The sequence below is a fragment of the Sus scrofa genome, chromosome 13 (assembly GCF_000003025.6).
Source record: "Sus scrofa isolate TJ Tabasco breed Duroc chromosome 13, Sscrofa11.1, whole genome shotgun sequence".
Lineage (NCBI taxonomy): Eukaryota > Metazoa > Chordata > Mammalia > Artiodactyla > Suidae > Sus > Sus scrofa.
The window spans coordinates 87,063,606-87,085,577 of record NC_010455.5 but is presented as its reverse complement, the minus strand read 5'-3'; the positions used below and the strand labels follow the sequence as shown (position 1 = coordinate 87,085,577).

General features: G+C 35.4%; 1 long non-coding RNA gene across 1 annotated transcript in view; it reads right to left on the bottom strand.

The window, feature by feature from the left end:
* Positions 1,311–21,972, bottom strand: part of LOC110256311 — a 29,074-nt gene continuing 8,412 nt past the window's right edge. The window contains exons 2-3 of the long non-coding RNA XR_002337712.1: positions 9,450–9,562; positions 1,311–3,326 (exon numbers count right to left, since the gene is read on the bottom strand). This is a non-coding gene — a long non-coding RNA (uncharacterized LOC110256311). The remainder of the gene's footprint in view (positions 3,327–9,449; positions 9,563–21,972) is intronic.

Sequence of the window (21,972 nt, the reverse complement as noted above, 5' to 3'; positions counted from 1 at the left end):
GTGTCAATTGTTTATTAATGTTAAATTTATGAAAATTATTGCTGTTGCCTTTGGTTATATATTTCCTGTATTGGCCTATGACAGGAGTTATCACACTTTTTTGCTACTCCTCATTCTCTCTCTGCCTGCTGGAACAGAATTCAGTAAGGATGGACCTTGCACTCTGCCTTTCTGAGCATTTCCCAGAGTGTAAGGATCATCTTGACATTGAGTCTCTCAATGTTTGCAATGTTTGTATATAAGTATACATTCTAAGTCACTCCATAATAATTTTATCTAGTATTTGGGTCTACTTTTTTCTTCTTAGCATATTTTTAATTACATTTTTTCCTTCTTAGTATTTTTTAAATTATATTTTAAGAATATGTTTATCTTAAGGTTAAAAACAGAACTACTAAGGTATTTTCAAATGTTAGCTGATACCATTTTAGTTGGGATTGCTTCTCTTTTACATGTTAATTTAATTTTCCCTAATATTTCATTTCTTGTTTTTAAATGATTAATATCTATTCTAATTTAGGTAAAAAGCATTTTATTTTTAGAAATGTTGAGTGATATAGTCTTATCAATAATAATCTCATAATGAATTATTTATAATTTTGGTAATACTCCTAAATCACTTTAATAACTACATACTTGAACATAATATACATTTAATTTTTCTGTTTATCTTTAATTTTTTTTCTTTTTCCCTCCTTCCCTTCTCTCCTTCTTCCTCCCTTATTTTCCTTTTTTTTTTTTCCTAAGTAAACAGTAATTGAGCGTCTATAGCATACTCATTCTTCAGGAATCTCAGCTATAGACAAGAACAAGACTTACCCTCCTGGAGTGTACATTCTCATGCTAATATTAAATTTGAATCCACTTTTAGAAAAATGTTACAAATAAACAAATCTAAAGACAAAAACAGAGTCAGGAATTTCAATAGCTGCTATGATAAGGTAATAGAATTAGCAATACGTATAATTTTAACTGAAAGCATCTATGACAGAGTGAGTGTTCATGAATTAATTATAACTGAGGACCAGTTGCTCAAGCAAAGTAAGTGAAAATTTCTTATTTTTCTCAAAGGTATTACAATACCTGTAATACACATTTGAATATTTTTTCAAATTAAATACAAACAAGACCTTAGCATCCATAAATTTCATAAGAAAAATCTATCTGTAAAATATTGGTGTTGGAATAATTTTCAACAAAATTCTGTCAATGTCAAAGTTGAGAATGTATTCTAAAAGTAAGTCGATGAATCAGATTCTGATTTAGAAAATCAGAACATTCTACATAACAACATAATAATCACATACAGATTCATTAATCAGTTTTTTCTTTATTAAACCCATACTTCAGCTATTAGTTCCAACATCCTCAGAGAAGGGAAAGTCATGTACAAATGATCCCAGTCTGAGAAAAGCTGTGATCTGAATGATAGTGAAAAGTGCACAAGATTCCATTGAAATGAACACAGCAGTTGTTCCTCCTTTGTATGTTATTATAAAGAGAACCGGGGGTCAAATTGCATGAATGATAAATGGAAGGTGCTTGAATTGGGTTGGTTCTTTTATGAACATTATACATTGACCTTGGCAGTTTTGACAATTACATCCATCACTTCTAGGAATCCATTCCAACACTCAAGCCTGTTCTCTAATGTGACCAAATAAACAGAGTTTGTGAATATAAGAATCAAAGATTGATCTTCTGTGCCAATGCACTGATTAACAGTTTGTTTCTTACTATAGCTTTTTCATTCCACGGATTATGTGAGGATAATAATTCACTATGGCACACCTGTAGATAGCATGTGAGAATGATTTAATCTTCACTTATAGGCTTCAAAAGGCTTGAGAGTAGACTTCTAAGTTTGATAATCAAAATGAAATAAAATCTTTAAGGAGCTCTTTGCATACTTTTAATGTGCATTTTATTATTTCCACATTGCTTCAATAGAAAGAACTGGTTGAAGACAGCAGTTGACCAAGCATTCTCATTTTTACATTATTTTAACTTGTGTGTAACCTAAGCACCAATTTTCTGATTTAAAAGATTTTTTCAGCCTCAAATATTTTTGATAGTAACAGAATTATGTGTAGGTTGATAAGCAGGTCTCCCCTCAATCTAAAACATTCAATGTAACATTATTTGAAGTCATAAAAGTTTCCCCTGAAAGTGCAGTATCAACTATATGATAATACCTTAAAAGGCTGAGATAATGTATATGCATGTGAGCACTGGAGAATTCTAAATTACCTGCTGTTTTCAAATCTAAGAACTTTAAAAAAATGAATTACTGAATAATGACTCAGGTTTCTCTAAAATTACCTGATGATAACTGCCCCATGTCAGAGCTAGCTGGGTTGTAACATTGACAAAATCTTAATATTACAATTGACAAGTAAATTCTCAAGAGTCAGTCATGCAGCATGTATTCAAAAGCCCCCCATTTCACCTTGGTTCCCAACATATAATCTAGGTCATATCAGGCATTCAGTCCAATTAAATAAATTCTAGATTCAATATAAAGTTCATTAATCAAGTGACTTCTTCCAAGATTCAAATGTCTTCTACTTGGAGGTATTTTCTTTACTCCTTTCCTGGTCCAGTTTCCAATCTCTAGATGGAGCAGTCCCAAAGTCAGTTGTGTCAAGAAGCTAGTATAGGAAGTCCATATAAATATATAAATGTATCCTTAGCATCCATCTCTTGCATGTCTCCTTGCTCTGCTGAGCAGATCCCATCTTCAGCTCACCTCTGTGACTGCTCTGGATTTACGAGAACATTAACTTTTCTTCTAAATTCACAGCGAACACAGAAAAATTACAAGACTGCTTCTGGTGCCCTACATTCCTTTAGGATGCAATTCTGAGTCAGCTCTATAGGTGGAGAACAGAGCACACGAGTTTCGCTCTCCATTAAGAAGCCCCTGTTTCCTCATCCCACTTTTGCCTGGCTTAGTAAAAGGAAGCAACAGAGAAAGTATCTAAACATCACATTTCCTCTAACTAGATTTTATTTCCTCCAAGTCCTACTACTTCCTAGCACTGTTAACATGTCTAGTCTGAGCGAGGAGGAAATCATATTTGTGCGCAAGGTTTTATACCAGCAGCAATGTCCTTTTTACTTTACTAATTCAGTAGTTCGCTTTGAGTAGTGAGTCAGTGATAGACCATTTCCATAGTAGTTAATGCATCTTCAATTAAGCCAAAGTAATGGGTGATGGTAGGAGTCTGGTGGGCTTGGAGAATCCAGTAGAATAGTCTTGTAGTGCCTCCAGTCACTTTGTTCAATATGCATCAATGAAGATGTACTATATATCAGACACTGTGCTATGTCAGGAGAATGGCATAATGAAAAAAAAAGGGATACACAATACAAAGCAGTGAGAATACAGGTAAAAAATGTGAATGACTGCCATATACTTCAGCACTTCCTATATGACATGGCAAGTAACTAGGTCTAGGGATTATAGAAATTGCACTCACTCTTAGCTAGGAGGGTATATTTTTGGAAAGATGTTAGGTGAAAACAAGTCTAAGGTTGCTTTGAAGAGGTGACACTTAGGTTGAAATATGGAAAAAATAACATTGGAGTTAAAACCCAAAGGATGTATAAGGAACCACTCTGGAGATGAGGGATAGAAGATGGGGTAGGCAAGTGTTTCAAGCACAAGTAATGGCACGTTCAAATCCAGAAATGAAAGCATGACGTGCTGAAGTTCTCTGGGGCTGGACTAATTTATAGTTTCTGGTCGCACAAGAAAAAAGCCTGGAGAGGCAGGCAGGGACTATGCACACTCCTGAAACACAACCTGAGTTTGAACTTTAAATGATGTGGGTTTTTTGGTTGTTGTTGTTTGTTTGTTTGTTTTTTAGGGCCACACCTGTGGCATATGGAATTTTCCAGGTTAGGAATCAAATCGGAGCTGCAGCTGCCAGCCTATACCACAAGCATGGCAACACAGGATCTGAGCCACATCTGCGACCTACACCACAGCTCCCAGCAATGCTGGATCCTTCACCCACTGCGTGAGGCCATGGATCAAACCCACATTCTCATGGACACTAGTTGGGTTCATAACCCACTGAGCCACAACAAGAACTCTGGACTTTAAACAATGCTTTATATTAAATGACGAGGTTCTAGTCTGAGAATTTAGATACTTCGATTTGAACTCTTGTTTCACCATTTATCTCAGCATTGTTATGTATTCTCTTAACCATTTTGTTTCTTCTACCAATGGAACCATAAATTATAATACTTATCTTTTAAGAAAAGCTATTTAAATTCTTAGCAATAAAAGACTTTGAACACCACCTCCAAATACACATTATTTTATTCATGTAAGAATTACATTAACACATTAATTATTAGATTACATTATTAATAGTTATAATTATATTTTAATATTATAACATGTTAATTCATTATATTACTAATATTTTATTTCTATTTGCTAATTAATAATACTAAAATGGAAATAGTACTATGAGCTCTATGTATTTCCTCTTCAGCATGTTAATTATATAGGTTTCACATTTTTTAAAAATGTTCTTTAATATTTTTGGACAAACAAATTTTAACATCAGATTCTCAATTTGGTTTATTTCTATATTTGGTAGTAACAATTGTAATAGATGAAAATGGTACATCTATCATTGTACAATACGTACAATGTAAAATACACTCGAGATGAGGCCCAGTGTTTATGAAGTAGATATAAATCCATATTTGAAAGTCTTAATACTTTTAACTTGTTTTTGCTCACTTCATATTTCATCATGAACTGTAGTAAAAGAACTTGTTCAGAGAGTTTGGGCATCATTTCTCTGTCATTTTCATGGTTCTTTATGTTTATTTTATTCGTGTTACTTCATTATGAGAGCTGTTTTAAGCCATTTGTTAATTTTGTGGGGGCTAGATCCAACTAAATAAAATTCCAACCAATTAAAATTATAAATAAATTCCCTTATTTAATTGGATGCATAAGTTATCACATTGAAATCCTATGAAACCCAACAGATACATCTTCCTCTCTACCCCTTCCCTCTTATCTTTCTCTACCCACCCACCCATCTTCTTGCCCTCATGTAGAGATTACTGGTATAGATAATAAGGACAAACAGAGGAATCCACAACAAAATCTCCAAAATCTACTTTGGATTTATGACTCAAAGCAGCAAATACATGTAATTACACATTCAAATTACTACTACTCATCACTGCATCAAATATACATTAGATAACACAGCAAAAACAAGCTCCAGTTCCTACCCTCAGTCTTCCCAAAATGCTTTTGACTGCATAAAGCTCCTAACATAATCACCTCATTTTTTTCTGAAAGACATTGTTGCTTCAGAAAGATCCCTGTAAACAATTGTCCAGACTAAATTGCAGTCATTTCCTTCTGTCTCATTGTGACTTAAATGACTTCATAATATCTCCGTGTAGAAATAAGCCTAGAACTTAGCTCTTTCAAATAATTAATAGAATTGAGCCAGAACTGATAACTACCTCTTTTTGATTATTTCACATGTCATCGATTTTAAGGATTATTTAATTTGTTTATATGAAATTCTCTTTAAATTCATCAGTCATATTATCAGTATATTATCAACAAAGAATACCCTGAATTCAAATAATTAATATTTTAATAAAAGTCTGAGTAATAATCACATTATATATAGATGTATTACCTAGCTTTCCACATAGGTTCCTGCTTTAATTTAATAAATTAGGAATACATTCATGCTTTAAATTTATACAATATTAAAAGAATGAGTCTCCATTTTTCTTTCATCTGCTTTTTTTTGGTGGTGTATTATTAAAAGGGCAAAAATAATTGCCTAGTGAAAATAAGAATTAAATAACTTACTGAAAGTGGTACTAGGTAAAAATCCTCTGAATGTGAATTAAAATTAAATTGGAGAAAAGAGGGTAATAAGTTGGCCTTAAGCATGGATCATATTACACACAAGATTATTATTAAACGCCAGCTGTGCTTTTCTTCGAAGTAGCAGGTTTATCTCACTTTAAAAATTGAATGTCATTGGTAACTTTGATATAAAAAATTGTGACTTGTAGATAGCAAGAAAGTACTTGCTAAAAATATTTAAATAATTAAAGTATCTTTTTTCTATTCCAAGATGATGTTATTGAACCAACGTTCTCATATTGGCTCTTGACTTGAATTAGAATACATGTCTCCTGCCATGCTCCCTCATGGCCAAGAATTTTTGAAACTACAAGCTCTTATTAAAGGGCAGAATGCATTTTTCAAGATGTGACATCACAGTCTTTGCTATATCGGCAAAGGGATTACAGTATGGACTTGAATAATAAAATCATTAAGTTTTATATATAATGAATATCACAAAATTAAAGATTTTACTTAAAGAGGGAGAGAAAAACAATTTAAGTGGTAAAGGAAATGCAGCTTACCAATCTATTCAATGAGTATCTGTGCCATTATGAGTAAAAAATTGAAGGCATAGCTCAGCTCTTCCCTTGATACATATTAATTTGCATGTTTTCCTGATGATGTTAGTATACATTTTTTCTTTCATGCAAAATGACCCCTTAATGAAGATCAAATTCTTTATCTAGTGTTCAAGTGAAGAAACAGCAACATAGCCTAATGTGAGAATATTAGCTTGGCTGAAAGTACGGAGAGGTCGCATATTGAGCTCCAAGATAGCATTTTTATAAGGGATTTCCAAGGTTAATTTTGACCATAGTGATCCTCAATTAGCCTGAAGACCTCATACCAAAACTCTCCAGAGATGCACTACCACTTAGCTGACACAATTTAAATCTGAATTTCATTGTCCCCCAAGTCGATCCTATGACAATGAACTTTTGCAGTGTCATATTCATGGATCTTTCATTATATCCCATTTTAAATTAGTCCACATGGGAAATCATGACTGTTTGGTGCTCCTAGTATTTTCTTAGCCAGAATCTCACATTCTGTCTATATCCTTTAAATAGTTGTTAGAAATTTTATGGCTTCAGATCTCCTGTACCTGCCCAAGGAGCTAATATCATAACTCATTTTTGCAATACACAAATAATTCTTACATAAAATATATCAGCTAAGCTCCAAATTCCACATCACTGAAAATGATCTGACCTATATCTAACCAGTAAGTACTCATCCTTAAAATCCAGCAGACTTCAAAATCCCTTTTACAAAAACTCTTAGTCAAAATACATGAAAGGACCTATCCCCCAAGTAAATCACTTATCCCTCAAGTGAGATTTCCAGTTGTCAGTCTCCTTTTAGAGCAAACAGCAATAACTATTTATGAAAATCATGCATGAGAGAATACAATATTTTATTTCTTCTTTGAAATTTTCCTATTGATTGGTCCTGAGGATATAAGGCTACATGTTATTTATACCCTGTTCTCCAGAAATCATAGTATAAAAGAGTAAAGTAGATTGTAAAAGTTACTTTTAAAAATTTAAGTGAAGTAATGGAGGTGTGGGAAATGGACCCTGGGCCTCTAGACAAGAAAGGAATTCTGTTAGCATCTAAAAGAATTCATGGTAATGAAGCAGAGATGCAGGGAGCAGGATAATTGAAGGAGAGTGACTTTTGCCAAACAAGGAGTGAAGAACATCTATGCAGAGGGCAGAGGCCAAAGTGTGGCTATGTGAACAAACATGTAATATCAGGAAATCAGCACAAGCAGGGTAAGGCTGAAACCTAAGTATGACAGACAGGAAAGTGGCAGGAGTCAACACTGACTATGAAGACTGCAAGATACAGATCACCTATGTCTATAGAGTCCTCATCCAAAAGGTAATGATGCCTGAGGGATTTTTAAACAGAAAAAAAAAAAAAAAAGATGTAATGAGGTGAGTATTCTGGTAGAAATGTGCATGATGAATCCAGTAGGAGAAACTGGATGATCTGTTTCTATGCTCCAAGTAAAAGATATTAACAGGTTTAACTAAAGTAGTGAGTGGAGAGGTTATGGAGCAGGATCAACAGAACTTTAGAACTAATTTCGTTCAAGGAATGAGATAAATACAAATTAGGATGACTCAAAGATTTCTAGTGAGGTAGATCCTGTAAACAATACTTTTGCTTCCTAGTAGAAGAACAAGGCTAGAGGGGAAGCAAATGAAAGAGGTAAGAGATGGATATTGAAGAATTTCAACTTTTAGGATATTCAGGTAAAGATATATAAAGATATAAATCTATATACACACACATATAAATATAGATAAATATATATATGTGTATATATATATATACCCAGTACATAGCTGAAATGATCTCATAAGGCTATTTTTAATATTATACAATACCTATGTCAGAAAAATACTGCATTGGAATTTAAGTGCTCACAAATGTTTTCCATATTACTCTTCATAAATCATAAGTTATTCATGAAAAACTATTGCTACACTATTTTAAACAAAAACATCTGAAAAGTTTATATTTAACTAGTGTTGCTCTTTCCTTACAATGGCATTATATTTTCTAAAGTCTATTCCACAGATCAATGCTAACTTTATGAGTGTCCAGGGCAGCTAGTAACCAGTTAGGATTCTAATCATCTTGAATCAAGTAAAATTCCCAGAAATTATGATCAGTTTACCCTAAATGTAAGATTAATAGGATAACTCTAAGCAGCTATACAAAATCATTAGCATTTTTCAATACTGGTCAAACTATCTAGGTTTTATATCTTTGCTAAATTTATATCAATTTTCTAAAGAATGATATGACAGGAAAGCCATAATATAGAGGTTATATGAGTCACTGTGGTAGATACAGTACTCTTAAATCTTAGTTGTTTAGCACAGCTAAAGTTATTTCCTCATTCATTAAAAGTCCTTTTTCAATAAATAGGGAGTGTCCTCTCTTTGAGGACATAAAAATCCAGGCCAATTCCTTTAGTAATCTGAAATTTGCCATCTCAATATGTAGCCTTCTATGTTTCCTTGGCAGGAAAAAGAAAGATCAAGGGGAAACACTGTCTAATAAGAACAAAACAGAAGTAACTCATCATTTCCACCACCTCCTGTTCGCAGAATAAGATCACATGGCCATAACCCAAGTGCAACAAATGGTGGAAAATACAGAGCAGCACATGGATACATAACGAGCATCATTTGTCTCTATCACAGGGACAATCATTGATAGGTGAACACAGTGTTGAGTGTTTCAACAACACCTTACTTGCCTCTTATGGAAGCGAGATAATAGAAATCTGAACTCTCTAGTTGCTAGAGATTCAGTTTCTTCTTTTAGAGACACTATTTGAAGAGCATCAGATGATAAGGTTCCCAAGGAGAAGGAATAGAAAATCCAACTGGTTCATATCTTATCATTTCTGATTACATTCATGGGATTTTTAGAATTAGAAGAAGCATATTAAATCTTATTTAAATACTGAGGAAACTTTAATCCACACATGAAAAAATGAAAAACTTACCCTGTGTCACAAAGTAATTCAGTGGTAGAGAGGAATTAGCATCCAACTCTTGATTTCCAATCCAGTGATCTTTTTCACTGCATGGTAGCCCCTTAGAAGTGTTCATTCTCTATCTGGAAATACACACAAGTATAGCATTGGTAGGAATTATAGCCAAGGCTAGCTGGAATGACAATGCATAAAAATTTGCCTTTTTGTCATTATTGTTAGAGTTGACATTCTTGGTCATTTTCTAAAACAGCTATCTAGAATCAAGGAATTAAATCTCCAATTACTCTTACAGGCAAGTTACCAAATTTGATAGTCCAGCAAGTGTTTTCATGGGTTGGACTTAAATCTTTGGTCTCTAAATACTTCCTCTTACCCTCATATAATAATTTCACCTATTTATTTACGCCTTTAATAATTCACAAAGCAATTATTTGTGTGTGAGTGTGTGTTTTCAATGTCTTAATCCCTAAGAATTAACAAGTGAATTTATTTACAAAACAGAAAGAGTCACACATAGAAAACAAACTTATGTTTACCAAAGGGGAAGGGGAGGGGATAAATTAGGAGTTTGGCATTAAAATATACACATTACTATATATAAAAATAGAAAACCAACAAGGACCTACTATATAGCACAGGGGATGATATTAAATAGTTTGTGATAACCTATAAGGGAAAGGAATCTGAAAAAAATATAAATATATATCTGAATCACTTTACTATACACCTGGAACTAACACAACATCATAAATTAACTATACTTTAATAAAAATTAAAATGTTAAATTAAAAAAAAATAATGAGATAAATAGTGGTTGCTCCCCAAGAATTTCACCCTATGATGGTAAGTCAGTGCCTATAATATATTGAGAGTGAAAAGAACCTAGACCATGAAAACAGGAGATTCTCATTCTAACTCTGTGTGCTTCTGTCACTTTCTTTTATCAAATTCGGCAGTCTGCCTGGAGTTGGATTCCTCTGCAAAAAGAAAGATAGTGGACCCAGAGACCTCCAGCCTGAGCCAATAGCCTCAGCACCTATCCTCCAGCTCCCATTCTCAATTCTCAGTCATGATGTTCTTCCACATCTTTTAAATAACACACACACACTTTCTCTCTCTTTTTTAAGGCTGTGTGGCATATGGAATTTCCTGGGCCAGGGACTGAATCCAAGTCACAGCTGCAGCTGACCTACACTGCAGCTGTGGCAACACCAGATCCTTTAGCCCACTGCACTGGGATGGGGATCCAACCTGCACCTCTGCAGAAAGCTGGGGATTCCTAGCCCACTGTGCCACAGTGGGAACTCTGAATACCACTCTCTTTTTACATGGGTTAACTCTAATAAATGTTTATACATTACAAATTAGAGATTTTAGACAGAGATAGAAATAAAACAAAACACTTTTGACTTTAATGGTCTTCTACAAAGAAAAATTAGGAAGAAAATACCTCACTTTCTTTCTCTCCCACCTTCTTTCCCTCCTTTTTCCTTCCCTATCTTCTTCCTCTTTCCCTCTCTCCCAGTCTCTTTCCCACTATCATCTGTTCATCATCTTGTTTTGACCATAGTTCAATCCTGACATCAAGTGTGCTCTTGAAAGTACGCAGAGTTTAATTTGTATAAGAGTCCATGAGAAAGCAAAATAATTTAAGATTGCCATTAAATCACTGTGAAATATCAACACAGAAAATTTCACTTCTAGAATTTACTCTTAAGATATAACATGGGGCAAGCCCAGTGATTTAAATACAATGGTGTACTTCTTAACATCATTTATAACATGAAAAAAGGTGCTATATTTAGGTGATGGAATGCTATGCAGCCATCTAAAATAATTTCATTAAAACTATTTTATGGCTTGGAAAAATATATTAATATTAAAAGTAGTTTAATATAATAATAAAATACAATATTAAATGGCAACATTTTAAAAATATATAGACATAGACATACATGCCTGAAAAGAGAAACATTGAAACTTTAATAGAGTGAATTTCTGGATGAGAGGTTACATTTGCTTTTAATTTTGTTCTTTGTAAACTTATATTAGTGATATGCAATGCATTCGTGATTTTAAAAATCTAACTCATAAGCATAAAAATGGAGCTTTACAAAATATACTATAGATTTAACATTGGGATAATGTTTATAGAACTACAACATAAAATATACACCATAGTATAAAAAATATAGCAACTAAAATAAAAATTACTGAATTCTGCTAGAAAAGTGCAAGAGACTCTTAAAAAGGTTTCTCAAGAGAAATACTATTGGCACCTTGGATGGTATGATTCTTCCAAGGGTTGAACTATCCCAGAGGTGTCTGTATCAATGAAAGAGAATCAACTGGCTATATTTATGAAAGGGTTTGCCAGTAAGCTGTCTGCATGACATGGTAGTAAGTACCAAAGATCAAAAATAACTCCCAACTGATCTTTCTTTATGTCCAATGTCCTTGGCTCAAAGCATCATTCCAAGAAAACTTGTATGTGCCTACTACTCTCTCACTCAGTCAGTTCTGAGCCTTAGGTTTTAATTAAATCACTTTCCCAAACTCCCTTTGTGACCTTAGATGTCACTTTGCTACACTCTCCTGGAATCACTTTGCTTTTCTGATTCTTTTCAAAATCAGGCTAATGAAAGTTCCAGCTCTAAAATTCCAATGTTAATTGATTTATAGACTCATTCATGAATATATTCATGAATATATAATATATATAATAATTTTTACTAAGAGCTACACATACAGAGGTAAAATAAGCCACAACTTACTCCCATCAAGGTCGAAATCCAGTAAGAAGTTATGAATTTAGCTTTTTTAAGAGAGTTAATAACATTAAGTTCTTAACAGCCTTTATGCCTTTACTATCATAATGAATACATAAAGAATGGTTTATGAACAGTGATCATAATTTTAAGAAAATAGGACTCAAAGCTGTGGGAGGGAAAAAAAAAGATCTAAGAAGAGAAAAACCAAATCATGACACAATCAAATCAGCTGTTTTGGCATGAACTGAACTTCCAAAACTGGAATCTCCAAAAATAATCCATATTCTAGAATTACATTGCCCTGGAGGTCTTTAGATTAGTGTCCTTGCCATATGCACCCTTAGTATTTCTAGTATTTCTACTATTTCTATGTTCAAATCATTATTTTTTTACATGGTTTCTAACTTCACTGAACGGTAAGGATTGAGAGGAAGGCTTGGATCCATCCTTATGGAAGATGATTATCTTCCTATTGCAATAGCTCTTAAGTACTTCATCTTGTCAGCTATCTTGATCGTTTTCTTGTGGTTCACTTTTTACCTATGATCTCTTTATGACCTCCTCTTAAGCCTTTACTTTCCTATTAGTTTTCTTTGTATAGGTGCTGATAGTGAACAACAGCTAAGACAAGGAAGCAAGTCTCACGGCAAAAGTAGTAGCAATGTGTTGGCCATTATATCCCCTTTCATGTTGGTTCTCTAAGTAGGGCAGCCCTGTTCTGTGCCATTCCACATTTAGGACTATTGCTGCTTCAACCCTCTCTTCGGGGTGAGTGGGGATGTGACTGGAAACCTGAGAGTAGAACAGTCTTGCTGAATCCCTCTCTACCCCACTCTCCCCCCAAAAGAAGCTAACTGCTTGATGCCAGTACATTTGTTTTTATGTACCCTTGTTATACTTAAAATGTTACCATGTTCCCTTTTTAAATTTCAGACAAAATGTTTTCGTCATATCAAAAAATATTTTTCATCTTGAGGTCAGAAGCACATTTTTTACTTACTAAGGATTTTTATTATTTATTTTACTTTCTTAAGTAGAATAAATTTTAATTTTTAAATAAGTAAACTTTGTTTTTTTAGGGCCACACCCATGGTATATGGAGGTTCCCAGGCTAGGGTCAAATCAGAGCTACAGGGGCTGGCCTATGCCATAGCCACAGCAACACAAATGTGTGCGACCTACACCCAGCTTGCAGCAACACCAGATTTTTAACCCACTTGGCAGGGCCAGGGATCAAAACTGCATCCTCATGGATACTCGTCGGGTTCGTTACCACTGAGCCACAACAGGAAATCCTATATAAGTACGTTTTTACATACTAAGGGTCTTTATTTATGAGGGATTTTTTAAAATGAGAAAAACGAGATAATAAGGACATAATCTTTATATATAAGTTATAGTAGTTCTATCGTGAAACCTCACTTTTCTTATGGATCACAAAGAGATAGCAAATAGCAAATATCTGTATTTCCATTATTATCCCATTCATTGTATTTTTATGTAATGTATGTTAGGCAGTCTTTATAAAGACACTACATCAAGAAGTGTGCCAAAAATTAATACAGGATATGTTAAACAAAATAAGAAATAAAACATGTATTGCATTGAAAACTTATACTCATAGCAACCAAAGACAAGGAGATTCCTCCATCTCTTTCCCAACAACTTGATGCCTTAGTTTTGGAAATGCAGCTGATGGAAAAGGATTTTGATGTTCAGACTGCATTCCTCACTGTAACGTGAGCAGAGAGCACCCTCTACATTCTCCTGATTAAATAGCACCCCTAGTCAGGAAGAAAGGAGATCGGTTCTATGCAGATAGTTGGCTCAGAAAATCAGAAGGGATTTGTCTACAAGGTTCATTACCTCTCAGCCTCTATTGGCAATAGCCCATATTCAGAAGGCCACCATTGTGACACCCTCAAAGGAACTCCCCGAAGGAAGCAAAGTCTAGAAGGAGAATACCTGCTCTGAAGTTTCCCACCTTCCCTGAACTAAATCTGCACAGCCTCCCCAGGAGGGGGGAATGCAGCTTTGAAAAATAACACCTTTGTTATTCCAAGTGTTAAAGATGAAGCTGAGTTTTCAGATGGCCTCAAGGTTTGTGCACCCTTCACCAAACACAGATGGAAACTGGACTCTTTGAACTGCTTTGAAAATCTGTTACTAAGTGTTTGCTGTGGATTTGTGAAGCAGCCATTGCTAACTTCTGACTGCCTGCAAATTTTATGGCTTGTGATGACAAGGGATAAAATGGCTTCATTTTAGAAATGAATGACTTATATGCCAGGGAAGGAAAAACCCACCATCTAAGCAAGATTTAATCTTAACTATGGTAATTCCAAACAGCGTTCTTTATTTTAAAGACTGGCTTGAAGATTCACATAATAAGCCATAGAACATGCAGATAACATTAACTCATTTGCATTTGCTACTGGTAATTTTGACATTTTACAGTTTCAATACTTTTCTCTGAAGATATTAAAATATATAAAGATGAGTGTCACCTATTTATATATCAGTGATTGGTATTACAGTTTTTTAAAGCTTTGTAAGTTACATTTGAATATACTGACCCTTTGAATCCAGAATCAGAAATATTTGCTGGAGTAAGTCAATGCCATCCTCTGGGTTACATAGCAGTCCCATAAAAAATTTTTAGATGTAACACCTCAGTTTTCACTTGCCTATATTAGGAACAACCAGTCAACATAAACCACTGCAAACTGACAAACTTACTTAAGTCAGATTTAAGTCAGAAGAATTTATAGTACACCATCTGAGCCTGTTACACATGCAGCATATGACCAGTTAGATTGTTCTTGTTGTTTTGTTGTTTTCCCTTCAAAGAAAACTGAATTTATGGGTGAGAGTTAAGACATTCCTACCTACTGGCAGGAAGCTATGAAAACTTCAGTTTGTACTGTTCTTAATGGTAAACCAAGGTTTGGCAAATGCAACTGGCAGTATTAAATTCTATGTGCTCAATGTACTTTATTGCAATCCTACAAACACTAAAAATTGCACATGTATATAATATACAGTATGTGTTTGTGTCTGGGCCAAGAAACAACTCTCTCTTAGAGAAATGTCACATTAAGCAAGTTTTAATGACAAAGTTTCTTTTTTAAAAAAATTTTTTTAGCCTCATTCTTGGCATGTAGATGTTCCTGGGCCAAGGATAGAACCCACACCAGAGCAGTGACCCAAGCTACAGCAGTGACAATGTAGGAGCTTTATCCCACTAAGCCACAAGAGAACTCCTAATACTATGGCTTCTATGGCAACATTAACATTAGCTGTGTTGTTTATATGCAACTTTTTTATGGTAGGAGTTTAACAATATCAACAGAGATACATTATGATATGTATTTAATAAGAACACATACTTTAGCCACAGCAGGCTTCCTCCTTGGAGCTTGGCAAGGATAGCAATGTGACCTTCCACCTCTTCTCAGCAGGCATCCACCAGCAGGACTGAGCAGACTCAGTAATCTCTTCCCTGGACCTACTGATCTTACTCCCCACCCCCCAAAATTGACATATTTATAAAGAGACCAGGAATCTGCACTTCCTTGCAACTTCCACCCCCCAGGGTACATTGAGTGATTGTAAAATTCTGGCATGCACAGTATACTTTATCCCGTCCTTCCTGCCGCAAGTATTAATCAGGATGAAAGGAAGACTCCTCACATCGTGGGAATTTACAATCTCACCCTCTTACTCGAGTATAAAATGCTTGTATAATTCAAAAGTGGCACTAAAATTTAAATGATGTTTCAAAAAAGGAACTAGTGGAACTATTACCAGTGTCTGATAATAACTATCTGATGGATGAAAAAAAAAAAGATATCCTGAAAATAAAAGGAAGAAAGGTCAGGGAAGGAAGAGAGCTTTGTCACCTAGTTTTCTTCGACCTATTATTTTGACGACAAAGATGCCAGGAAGATGTGTAAAACTGCATTCACCTATTTAAAATAAGACAGTTGAATGGAAAAAAAATTATATGACTGCTTTGCTGATGTCCCCATACTATTCTTTAAAAATACTTTTAGGAAAGTAATGGGAAGAATGACATACAGTTGATGGGATCTTCAAATGACTAGACTTGCATAATAACTTGAGACATCTATAAATTCATTCTATGTTCATTATCTTAGAATTGCAAACTATGCTGTGGGCTAGAAAGAAAATGATTAAAGCAGAGTCCTTGCCAGCACCACCATGTGTAATTATGTCACTTGTGAATGACCCTGAGATACCACAGTCCAGGACCAAAGTGGAACTGTAATACAGCTGTGTTCTGCTTGCCAAGCCCCAGACTCAGAATGCTGCCTGCCCAGCAGAGGTGGGACAGGAGATTCTTTTCTTTTCTTTTTTTTTTTTAATTCACGTACAAACATTAGACTCACATGTAAACTCACACACTGTTGCACTGCAAATGTTCTCTGGCCTCAGTGTAGCTCAAAGAATACTGATTGGTAAGTCAGGCACAAAACCTTTTTACATGTAAGCAGCAAGGTATCTGCCAGGCACTTTAATCTCCTTTAGTCCTCAGGAGAATGAAAAGTCTTTATAAGGAAAAACATGGCATGGTCCCCAAGCTTTTTACCCCATTTCATCTCCCCTCACTGGCCCTTGTGCCTCCTCTGCTCCTCATTGTTTCTGGGCTCTCTGCACTAGCTAGTGCCTCTGCCTGGACCGCTTCCTCTGCCTGGTTGTCCTGTGGTTTACTTCCTCACTCTGTGCAGGTGCTCAACGGTCCCTTCATCAGCAAAGACTTGCTGGCATGGCAGTCTAAGAGAGAGCCACCTCTCAACTAACTCCCAAACACTCTTGAGGTCCCCTTAGGCTGCCTAATTTTCCTTAATTTAACTTAACATTCCCTACCTATATTACATATTGAATCATTTGTCTATTTATAGTCTATCTCCCCAAACTAGAACCTAAGTTTCAGGAAAGTGGGAGTTTTTACTTGTTTTGCTTTTTGCATCACCCCCACCAGTGGCAACTCTGGGATGTCACTTGTGACCTAATCTATCATCATCCCATCTGGGTAGACATGTCCTAAGATAAAGTTTATCCCTTTCATCTGCACCCCTCAATATACCCCCTAAGTAGCCAACATGTACTAGAAAGAACCCTACGCCCATCGCTGAATCAAAAATAAGATATTTGAGGGAGTTCCCTTGTGGCTCAGCAGGTTAAGGATCCAGCATTGTCACTGCTATAGCTTTGGTTGTTGCTGTGGTATAAGTTCAATCCCTGGACCACAAATTTTGGAATGTGTGTAGGCATATATATATATATATATATATATGTAATGTATTTTTTAGGAAAACATTTAAATACCTTATGTAAAATATGAAAAATCCCTCAGAAGGTAATTTTTTGATAACATAGGATTTTATTTCTATCTGTCTCCCCCAAAATCAAAGTTCTTATAGCTCCTGAATCAGTTATGAATTTGTTTAGGCTACATGTAACAGCAACATTATGGAATGGGTTTTTAATATATCTGGAACTGTTATCTTTTTCCTCTGGCAAGAAATTTTGAAGTTGACAGTCTAGGATAAATGCAGCCCCTCAACAATACTTTTAGTACATCAGTTCCTTTTATTTTTCATCTCATTCTCAGGGTATGTCATTTACCCTCATGGTGATAGTATATTGTCTTCCTCCACCATCTTCTATATTGAGGTCATGTTCTAGGCAGAAAGGATAAGTGTGGTGAGGGTCAAACATACATGTAAAGCCTGACCCTTTTAGGAAGATATTCCAGAACTCTACCCAGCAATTGCTACTTATAACCCACTGGGGAGCATACCTCATCACCCATACTTTGAAGAGCCAGAAAAATGTAGCTTTTTAGAGGAATGCATTTCTACCTCCACTGAAATCATGTTTTGTTGGTAAGAAAGATAATGAATAATGAGAAGAGAACTAGTACATAATCCATCACTGTCCCTATAAGAGGTGGTAGATATCAGGTTATCGACCAACAGTGTCTGCTACATTGAAAAAAAGGAGAATGTTTTCTGCATAAAAATTCTTCCAATCTTCATTTGGTTCTTGTGATATAGTTAATGTTTACATAAGTTTCATTCATAAAGAATTATTCTAAAAGATGAATAAAAAGACAAACATCCTAACGGAAAAAAAGGGATCAAGTGATACGAGACTTGCTCAAAACAGCCAATAGAAAACAAAAGATGTTCAACCTCACTTGCAATCAGGAAATGCAAATTACAAGATACCAGTTCACATCTGCAGACTGGCAGAAGTAAAAATGTTGAATAATATTAAACATTTGCAAAGATGTAAGAAAATGACAGCTCCTATATTGCGGGTGAGAGTGTAAATCAGTAAAACAGTTTTGAGAGCAATTTGGTGATATTTAGCAGAAATAAAGCAGAAGATGTGAACATTTTGCCATTGTCAGATACCCCAGAATGACCTTGCATAGTAAAGTCCAAAACTGTGCAAACATATGTAGATTTTATCATTGTTTTTGATAAGAATTTCCTGGTTTGGGTGGATATGGTTTAACTATAGCCACATATCAAATTTGCTCCTTCCTATAATGAGTATAAATAGGAAGGATACACCTTTTGACTTGCAATGGTCCTAATATTTTCAAACAGATGGGACGAATTCTTCACATATCAAACAAAGCTGACAGAGGGGACATTTATATAAGTCCTTTGGAGACCAACATTTATATCTTGTTTATTTTTTGTCTTTTGTCTTTTAGGGCTGCACCCACGGCATATGGAGGTTCCCAGGCTATGGGCCTAATCGAAGATGTTGCTGCTAGCCTACACCATAGCCACAGCAATGCCAGATCCGAGCCGCATCTGTGACCTACACCACAGCTCACGGCAATGCCAGATCCTTAACCCACTGAGTGAGGCCAGGGATCAAACCTGCAACCTCATGGTTCCTAGTCGGATTCAGATTCATTTCCACTGTGCCACAACAGGAATTCCCCATATTTCTATCTTGTAATGGAGTCAAGAATAAATGTTCTCTGATTGTGTTAAGGCTTTGAAAACTTCAAAATCTGTGACACTTAGCCTACTTAATCACTTCCTCATCACAGAATGTCAACCTGGTGGAGGTCAAATATTTAGCAAATATTTTTAGGTAACTAAAAACTGGCTTCAGGAGTGACATCAGCAACATAGCCAAATAAAGTATCCTTTACTTATATTCTCCCTCAACAAGTTGATATTCATCCACAGATAAAACTGCCCTGGCGTGAGCTATGGGATCCAACACCATATGCCAAAGGATCCAGGAAGATCTTGCATACTCCTGCATGTAGACGACGGTCCTGGCTCCAGCCCCTGTGGAACATAGTCTGGGAGCCACTGGAGACCACTGTTAGACACAATCACAAACAAATGAGAGAGCCTTTGTGGAAGAGCAGTTTTTTAGCAGAGAAGTGTCAGCACATTATTGGAGGAAAACAAAACAAAACAAAACATGAGTTTGGATGCACTGGACAGAGTAAAAGAAACAGACTTTACTTATATCACTCATCCGGCAAGGTGGAACAGCTCAGGGCTGGGAGATACCCATGATTTCTCCCACGGGGAAGTGAGAGCACATGAGTGTCTAGTTTCCCCAACTATGCAGGAAGTTGCTAAAGAGGTCCATTTCTTTCTCACCCCATCTAAAGTACTGAGTCATAAGCTGCATGACTGCAAAGTGGGAAGAAGCTGAGAAAGCAGCAGATAAGACTCTTGGAAGGCATTAAAGGGAAGGGAAGAAGATCCCACTAACTGTTCACAGACTCCATCAAGAGGTTCACCCACAAGATCTGGGAATGATTCCCCTACAGATTCTCCCAGCTGGTCCAGGAGCATTGCCAGCACTCTGTGTACCTAACTCACATACCCCCATCACTGTGGCTGGCTCCCTGAGTGCAATCTCTATGGTGTTGGCATTGAGCTTTGGAAGATGGCTAGTAAACACATGGAAAAGGCTGGCTCAAATCTGCAGGACAGTGAGAGACCACAAACTGAGCTTTAGCTCTGCCTTTGGGAAAACAAGAGACTGTCAGCACCTGGCTGAGTTCATTGCAGGACTGATAAAAAGGCATATAAGCTTAAAAACTATCCTAAGAGGGAGCAAGAAATGTGGAACAGCTATATCCATAGAAGGTCTGAGAATGCCATAGATTACTAGGAAGTCTAACAAAAGGCATTTCTTTCCAGAGTCAGTTAGGAGAGATTAGAGGAGGTTACTACTACTTAAAATGTAAAGACGACAAGACAAGAATTCAAGGAACAATCAAGGACATATGACACCAACCAGGATCACAATAATCTTCTGGTAACCAACCCTAAAGACATGGATATCTGTAATTTACACATAAAGAATTAAAATACCTGTTTTAAGGAAGCAAAATGAGCTATAAGTTTACACATAAAGAATTAAAATACCTGTTTTAAGGAAGCAAAATGAGCTATAAGTAAACACAGAGAGACAGTTCAGTGAAGTCAGGAAAATAATATGAACAAAACGAGTTCAACAAAGAGAAATAAGAAATAAGAAAGAACTGAAAAGAAATTCTGAAGCTGAAGAATACGATGAATGAAATAAAAAATGCAATAGAGAGAATTGATAGGAGAATAAATCAAACAAAAGAATCTGTGAATTAGAATGCAGGACCACTGAAATTATTCAGTCAGGGAGAACAAAAAATAAAACAAGAAAAGAAAAGAAAGAGTGAAGAAAGCCTACATGATCTATGGGATACCAGCAAAAGAAATAATCTGCTAATTGTTTTGAGTTCCAGAAGCAGAAAAGAGGGAAAAGGAGATAGAAAGCTTGTTTTTTTAAGTGGATGAAAACTTCCCAACTGTCAGAAAATATTTAGACATCCAAGTTCATGAAGCTCATAGGTTACCAAACAAACTCAACCTGAAGTTTTCTTCAAGATGCATTATGATAAAACTATCAAAAAAGCCAAAAAAAAAAAAAAGACTCCTAAAAGCAGCAAGCAAAAAATAGGTTGTTAACTCACAATGGAACTCCCATAAGGTCTTTAGCAGATTTCACAGCAGAAACTATATGGGCCAGGATAAAATAAATATGATATATTCAAAGTAATGGGAAAAAACTCTGCTCACCAAGCATACTGCATCTGGCAACACTGTCTTTCAGAAATGAAAGAAAGAAAAAGAATTCCCAACACAAGCAAAGCAACAGAGTTTATCACCACTATACCTGCCTTACAAGGAATCCTGAAAGGAGTTCTTCAGATTCAAATGAAAAGACACTAATTAATAACATGAAAATATATGAAAATATACAATATATTGGCAAAGGTAAATATGTAATTCAATTCAGAATTTCTAATAGAGTTGTATATTAACCACTTACTCCAGTAAAAGGGTTAAAGGACAAAAGTATTAAAATTAACTATAGCTACAATAATCTGTTAATGAATATACACTATAAAAGAGGAATTTTGACATCAAAGACATGAAATGGGTAGCAGAAGTGTAGAATTTTTTTATGTAATTGACGCAATCTGTGTAAAACTGATTGTTTTTTGTGTATGTTTTATGTAGGCTTCATAGTAACCACAAAGCAAAAGCCTACACTAGATGCACAAAAGTTAAAAGGAAGGAAATTAAAGCATGCCACTATGAAAAATGATTAATTCTCAAAGGAAGACAGCAAGAGAGGAAGAAGGAAATAAGGGAACTACAAAACAGCCAGGATGATTAATAAGATGACATTAGTAA